Here is a 7615-nt window from a genome sequence, read left to right as displayed (position 1 = left end):
CAAACATGTCACATGAAGACCATAATGGTCGGCGCCTGGCACGAGCGGAAGCGCTAGCCCGATATTATGGCAACAAAACAGGTGTATACTACGTGGACGCCCCCGGCCCTCACCACGGGGGATGGTACACGGCTGCGGTAGTTCACAACAGCAACACAGTTAGCGGTCTAACTTTCAGAGCCCGCAGTGCAACACAAGCAGAAGAGGTCGCGATTGCTCTCGCGGCCTCACATTCCAATTCAAAATACATAATCACCGACTCGCGAGGGGCCTGTCGGAACGTCAAACAAGGTTGCACTCCCTTCCTAGCCTATCGAATATACCAAAATTGCATACGGGATACGGACCCCGCACACCGTTACCTCATATGGGCCCCTGCTCATCAGGGGTTGGCAGGAAACGAGGCAGCAGACGCAGCCGCCCGCGCGCTCTCTCACCGGGCTGTTTTCTCCTCCCCGTACGATCAGGAACCCGATTTTAATCCGGTCTATACATTCAAAGATATTACAACATATTATCAAAATTGTCATCGCCTTTACCCTAGCCCATGTAAAGGCCTGAAGAAGGCGGATGAGCGGCTCCTTATCCGCCTTCTCACCAATACATTGCTGTGCCCGGCAGCGCTAAAACATTTTGACCCCTCCTTTAGCGGCAGCTGCCCACACTGTAGTGCAGTGTCTTCAGACACTTATCACTTGGTGTGGGCCTGCCCCTCCAACCCGGCTATTCCCCCCATCCCCAACCCAACACGGGAGGACTGGGAGGCGGCCCTGCTCGGCTACCACGACTTACAGGCCCAACAAGCCTTAGTCGGGCGCGCCCGGGCGGCGGCAACCGCCACTGGGGTCCCATACTAGGGACCTCCACCTAGTATTTGTAAGGATCGGTTCCTTACGGGCTGATCCAAACATACCTCCTGCTCATTCGTAATAAATGTTTTCACCACCACCACCACCATCGTTAGCGTGCTCCCAGTGCATTGTGCGCCAACTGGGACAGCCACGATGTCAAACCAAGCACAACTGCAGCTTCCAACAACACTCCGAGGAGCTCTGCCGGTCCAACTGGGGCCAGATATGTGACGGAATCGCAGGAAACCTGTCCGGCAAACGCGCATGGCAACTCCTCCGATACCTCATTGACCCCCCACACACCAAATCAGCAACACAGCACCACGTGACACGCCTCACACATGAACACATTGACGATCCCGACACCCTTCTAGACACACTTTAAACCATGTACACATCTCCAGGCGGCCCCATACAACTACCGCACTACAAAGGACAAGCAAATCCCACACTCGACACCGACATCACGGAGGCGGAAGTCAGAGCGGCCCTCCTGATTCTCCGCGCCAACTCCGCACCTGGTGGAGACCAAATCACAAACTCCATGCTCCGTAATCTGGACGACCGATCAATCACCCAGATTACAAAATACTTCAACCAGTGCTGGAGGGAGGGTAGCCTCCCGCAGTCGTGGCGCCACGCGAAGGCAATATTCATACCCAAACACAACAAACCACTTATCATCCAAAACCTTCGCCCTATTTCGCTAACCTCATGCCTCGGGAAGCTCCTCGAGCATGTTGTGTTAGCGAGACTCACAAGTCACATGGCGGACAACAATCTTTACCCGCATAGCATGGTGGGATTCCGCCCCCATCTATCCGCACAGGACGCAATGCTGCAACTCACACACGACCTTTTTGACCCGCTTCTTCCAGGTCACACCAAGGCAGTCTTAGCTGTGGATCTTTCCAAAGCTTTTGATCGCATTGAACATCAGGCGATCATGACTGCCCTATCCCCATTGAATGTGGGTGTGCGCACGTATGCCTACATTCAAGCATTCCTCACTGACCGCACAGCTGAGATACACTTCGGCCCTTTGTCTTCCCCCTCCTACACGCTTCAGAGTATCGGCACCCCTCAAGGGTCCGTCCTTTAACCCTTTCTTTTTAACATTACCCTCATCCCCCTCGCCCGAAAATTGGCAATTATTCGCCACCTGAAGCACACTCTCTATGCCGACGATATCACCCTCTGGACCACCCACGGCAGTGACGGCGGCATAGAGAACACCTTACAGGAAGCAGCCACACTCACCCAAAATTATGCACGGACCATCGGACTGTCTTGCTCCCCAGAGAAGTCCGAACTGCTCGTCATCCGTCCTAAGAACCACCGCTGTCCCCGCTCCCCCATTGTCATTGAACTGAATGGTGACCCGGTACCTGAGGTTGGAACCCTCCGTGCATTGGGCCTGCACATCCAGAACGATGGCAAAAACACCACCACCCTCAAGAAACTACACCAGGTTGTAGGCGCGATATCGCACATCATCCGCAGGGATTCAGAACATCATATAGGCATGAAGGAGCGCGACCAATGTCGCCTCATTCACGCCTTTGTCCTCAGCCGTGTCCTGTACAGTACCCCGTACTTACAACTATCCAATCATGACATAAACGCTTTGTATGCTTTGATTCGCAAGGCATTCAAAGTAGCACTTCATCTTCCGCTCAACACACCCACAGAGAGATTACTAGGGCTGGGCCTTCAGAACACGATCGGGGAACTGGTGGAAATCCACCGACAGGCCCATTACATCAGGCCCACACAAATTTCCACAGGTCGGTATATCGTAGACTCCCTCGGAATCAGAATACCGGCCAACGACACAACCCTCCTCGCCATCCCACGACCCCTTCATCGGGAGCTCCTCATCAGGCCGCTCCCCAGGAATCTGCACCCGTCCCACCATGAGCAGCGCCGCAGAGCCCGTGCGAAGGCACTCCATCGAGCGGATGGCTCTGCACCGGATGCCGTATGGGTGGACGCTGCCTGCACGAGTGATGAAGCGACAGCAGCTGTGGTGGACTGCTATTCATCCACCCTCCTCACACTACCTCTCCCTCCAGACACCTCTCCAGAGGCTGCAGAGGAAGCCGCCTTTGCACTTGCTATCACCCGCACGGAAGCCTGGTACAATTTAAGTGACTCTAAAACTGCGATTCTAAATTTTGTTTGAGGCCGACTCCATGTCCCTGCTTTTGGCATACTGGACTCGCCCGATGCACCCCCACACCGCCAAGTGGAGCTGATATGGGTGCCTGCGCACTCTGGGAATCCCGGAAACGAGGCCGCCAACCTTTTAGCCCGAGGTTCTTTAAAACGGGCTCAGGAGGCCTCGGATCGGGGATTCACGAAGGAGCTCATGCACTCATTCAGTGAGCTGGCGCAGGCCTACAGAGCCTCACGCCAGCTCTACCTCCAGCCGCACCCCTCCCCAGATAAACAAGCAACACTCTTGCGCAGACTGCAGACACACTCTCTCCCCTCACTCGTTACCCTAGCCCACTATCATCCCTCCTTCCCCAATCCAGCCTGCGTCCTAGGCCCAGAACGCTTCGCCTCTTCCCTCCACATCCATTCCCTCTGACCGGCGGACCCTCCACCGCGGGACCTAGAGAAACTCAAGAACTGGGAGGACTGGGAGCCCCTGCTGGTTTCTGAGGACCCGGCCGTGCAGACCATCGCCACCGGCCGGGCTGCCAGTGTTATGGACCTTAGGAACATAAACACTTGAGTGCAGTGGGGTCGTGCGGGGACCCTGGGGCACGCCTCGAATTCCTTGTACAATAAAGTTTTTTTTTCCCTCTCTCAGGCTGGCTTCGTTAGAAATCGTGCACCGGAAATCGGTTCAACTCAGCCCACAGAGGTACTGGAGTGCATTACAAGCGAAGAATTACCGTCCTTCATCTGATCAGCGATGTCTGGAGCAATAGGTTTCCCTTCAGGCTGGCTCCGTTAGCAACCACGCACCGGAATTCTGTTCAACTCAGCCCACAGATGTACTGGAGTGCATTACAAGCGAAGTATGATCGTCTTTCATCAGATCCGCGTTGTCTGGCGCTATAGGGTTCACTTCGGGCTGGCCTCGTTGGCAACCGTGCACCGGAATCCGGCTCAACTCAGCCCAGAGTTGTCTGGCCCTCTACGGTTCACTTCTTGCTGGCACCGTTAGCAACCGTGCACCGGAATTTCGTTCAACTCAGCCCGCAGAGTTACTGGATTGCGTTACAAGCGACGAATGACCGTCTTTCATCATTTAGGCGTTGTCTGGAGCTCCATGATTCACCTCGGGTGGCTCAGTTAGCAACCTTGCACCGGAATTCGGCTCAGCCCAGTCCACAGAGGTACTGGAGTGCATTACAAGCGAAAAATGATCGCACTTCTTCAGATCAGCGTTGTCTGGCACTCCAGGGTTCACTTTAAGCTGGCGCCGTTACAAAGCGTGCACTGGAATGCCGTTCAAATCAGCCCACAGAGGTACTGGAATGCATTAGAAGCGAGTAATGAGTCTTTCATCAGATCAGCTTTATGTGGCGCTCTAGGGTTCATTTCGGGTTGGCTCCGTTAGAAATCATGCACCGGAACTCGGTTCTACTGAGCCCACAGAGGTGAGGAGTGCATTAGTAGCGATGACTGAACGTTCTTCATCAGATCGGCGTTGCCTGGCGCTCTAGGCTTCACTTCGTTCTGGCTTCGTTAGCAATCGTACACCGGAACTTGAATCAGCTGAGTCCACACAAGTGCTGGACCTCAGTACAAGCGAAGAATAAATGTCCTTCATCAACATGGCGTTGTCTCGTGCTCTATATCGGCGTGTACATTGCCACTGCACTTATCGCTTATGCATTGCGGATATGCGTGTAAGTTGGAGTGTGTAACCTTGAATAATTTCCGGATAACGCAATGCTTTGATCTCAATTCAATTTTATATGCCGGCTTCCGTTTGCATCAGGATACAAACGCAGTGTCACCCTTTACGCCATGCTTGCCAGGATGGAGCGCTATGTGCAGAATTCTGGAAGCCTGCTTTTCTCTTCATCTCGATACACAACGATTGTGGGGAGCTTCGAATGGCTTTTTCGCAAGTGAGAAAAGATGCACGATATCTAACGATGAATTGATGGTTTCTTTGTCTTTAAAAAGCAGAGCTTTGCCAGAGGCTCATTCAAAATTAGAATACTCGCGTTTGAGGACTAAGAGCCATTCTTCTACGATTAAAGATTAAGAAGAAAGGCTTGCGAAAAAAGCAGGCTCTTGGTGTGTTGAGTTCACAAGTACGTAATACAGTTCAATCTTTTTCAAATGACAGCGGATTCCACTGCCCGCATTCCGACTGTTAGCCTTGCCTAGAAGAAACGTTGTCTCTGCTGAGTCGTATCTGCTACAGAAGTCTTGACTGCAGCAAACTGAGAAGATTTGTATTAATGCGTTACAAGTTCGGTTGACGTCTGGTAACAATGCAGCGATCGTCGGCGGCGAAGGCAAACCCAACAAACCACTTACAATTCAAAACCTTTGCCCCGTTTCGCTAACTTCACGCCTCGGGAAGCTCCTCGAGCATGTTGTGTTAGCAAGACTGACAAGTCACATGGCGGACAACAATCTTCACCACCATAGCATGGTGGGATTTCACCCGCATGGCTCCGCACAGGCAGCTGAGATACACTTCGGCCCTCTGTCTTCCCCCTCCTACACTCTTCAGAGTATCGGCACCCCTCAAGGGTCCGTCCTTTCTCCCTTTCTCTTTAACATTACCCTCATCCCCCTCTCCCGAAAATTGGCCACTAATCCCCACCTGAAGCACACTCTTTATGCCGACGATATCACCCTGTGGACCACTCACGGTAGTGACGGAGACATAGAGAACACCTTACAGGAAGCAGCCACCCTCACCCAAAATTACGCACGGACCATCGGACTGTCTTGCTCCCCAGAGAAGTCCGAACTCTTCCTCATCCGGTCTAAGAACCACCGCTGCCCTCGCTCCCCCCTTGCCATTGAACTGAATGGTGACCCGGTACCTGAGGTTGGAACCCTCCGTGTATTGGGCCTGCACATCCAGAACGATGGCAAAAACACCACCACCCTCAAGAAACTCAAGCAGGTTGTAGGCGCGATATCGCACCTCATCCGCAGGGTTTCGGGACGTCAAAGAGGCATGAAGGAGCGCGGCCTATGTCGCCTCATTCATGCCTTTGTCCTGAGCCGTGTGCTGTGCACTACCCCATATTTACACCTATCCAAACATGACATAAACGCTTTGGATGCTTTGATTCGCAAGGCATTCAAGGTAGCACTTCACCTTCCCCTCAACATACCCACAGACAGATTACTAGGCTTGGGCCTCCACAATACGATCGGGGAACTGGTGGAGGCCCACCGACAGGCCCAATACATCAGGCTCACACAAACCTCCACAGGTCGGTATATCCTGGACACCCTCGGAATCAAAATACCGGCCAACGACCCAACCCTCCTCGCCATCCCACGATCCCTTCACCGAGAGCTCCTCATCAGGCCGCTCCCGAGGAATATGCACCCGTCCCACAATGAGCAGCGCCGCAGAGCCCGTGCGAAGGCACTTCATCGAGCGTACGGCCCCCAGCCGGACGCCGTGTGGGTGGACGCTGCCTGCACGGGTGATGAAGCGACAGCAGCTGTGGTGGACTCCTCTTTATCCGCCCTCCTCACACTACCTCTCCCTCCAGACACGTCCCCAGAGGCTGCAGAGGAAGCCGCCATTGCCCTTGCTATAACCCGCACGGAAGCCCGGTACGTTTTAAGCGATTCTAAAACTGCGATTCTAAATTTTGCTCGAGGCCGAGTCCATGTCCCTGCTTTTGGCATACTGGACTCGCCCGATGCCCCCCCGCCCCGCCAAGTGGAGCTGATATGGGTGCCCGCGCACTCCGGGAATCCCGGAAACGAGGCCGCCAACCTTTTAGCCCGAGGTTCTTTAAACCGGGCTCAGGTGGCCTCTGATCGGGGATTCACGAAGGAGCGCATGCACTCATTCAGTGAGCTGACCCAGGCGCACAGAGCCTTACGCCAGCTCTACCCCCCGCCCCACCCCTCCCTAGATAACAAACACGCAACACTCTGGCGCAGACTACAGACACACACACTTCCTTCACCCCTTACCCTAGCCCATTATCATAACTCCTTCCCCACTCCGGCATGCACACTATGCCCAGAGCCCGTCGCCTCTTCCCTCCACATCATTTCCCTCTGCCCGGCGGACCCTCCCCCGCGGGACCTAGAGAACCTCAAGACCTGGGAGGACTGGGAGAGCCTGCTGCGCTCGGAGGACCCGGCCGTGCAGACCATCGCCACCGGCCGTGCTGCCAGTGTTATGGACCTTCGGAACATAAACACTTGAGTGCAGTGGGGTCGTGCGGGGACCCTGGGGCGTGCCCCGAATTCCTCTGTAAATAAAGTTTTCTCTCTCTCCGCACAGGCCGCCATGCTGCAACTCAGACACCACCTTTTCGAGTCGCTTCTTCCAGGTCACACCAAGGCAGTCTTAGTTTTGGATCTTTCCAAAGCTTTTCATCGCAGTGAACATCGGGTGATCATGCTGCCCTATCCCCATTGAATGTGGGTGTGCGCACGTACGCCTACATTCAAGCATTCCTGACAGGACGCACGGCTGAGATACACTTCGGCCCTCTGTGTTACCCTACTGCACTCTTCAGAGTATCGGCATCCCTGAAGAGTCCGTCCTTTCCCCGTTTCTGTTTAACGTTAACCTCATC

The 7615-nt window shown here is 54.1% G+C and overlaps 1 pseudogene; it reads left to right on the top strand.

Annotated features, from left to right (window-relative positions):
* Window positions 1-1551: 1551 nt before the first annotated feature.
* LOC149336575 (uncharacterized) lies at window positions 1552-3594 on the top strand (annotated as a pseudogene).
* The last annotated feature ends 4021 nt before the right edge of the window (window positions 3595-7615 follow it).

Source organism: Amblyomma mixtum, chromosome 7 (assembly GCF_055824585.1).
Source record: "Amblyomma mixtum isolate Tamu chromosome 7, ASM5582458v1, whole genome shotgun sequence".
NCBI lineage: Eukaryota > Metazoa > Arthropoda > Arachnida > Ixodida > Ixodidae > Amblyomma > Amblyomma mixtum.
This window is presented reverse-complemented; position numbering and strand designations above follow the sequence as displayed.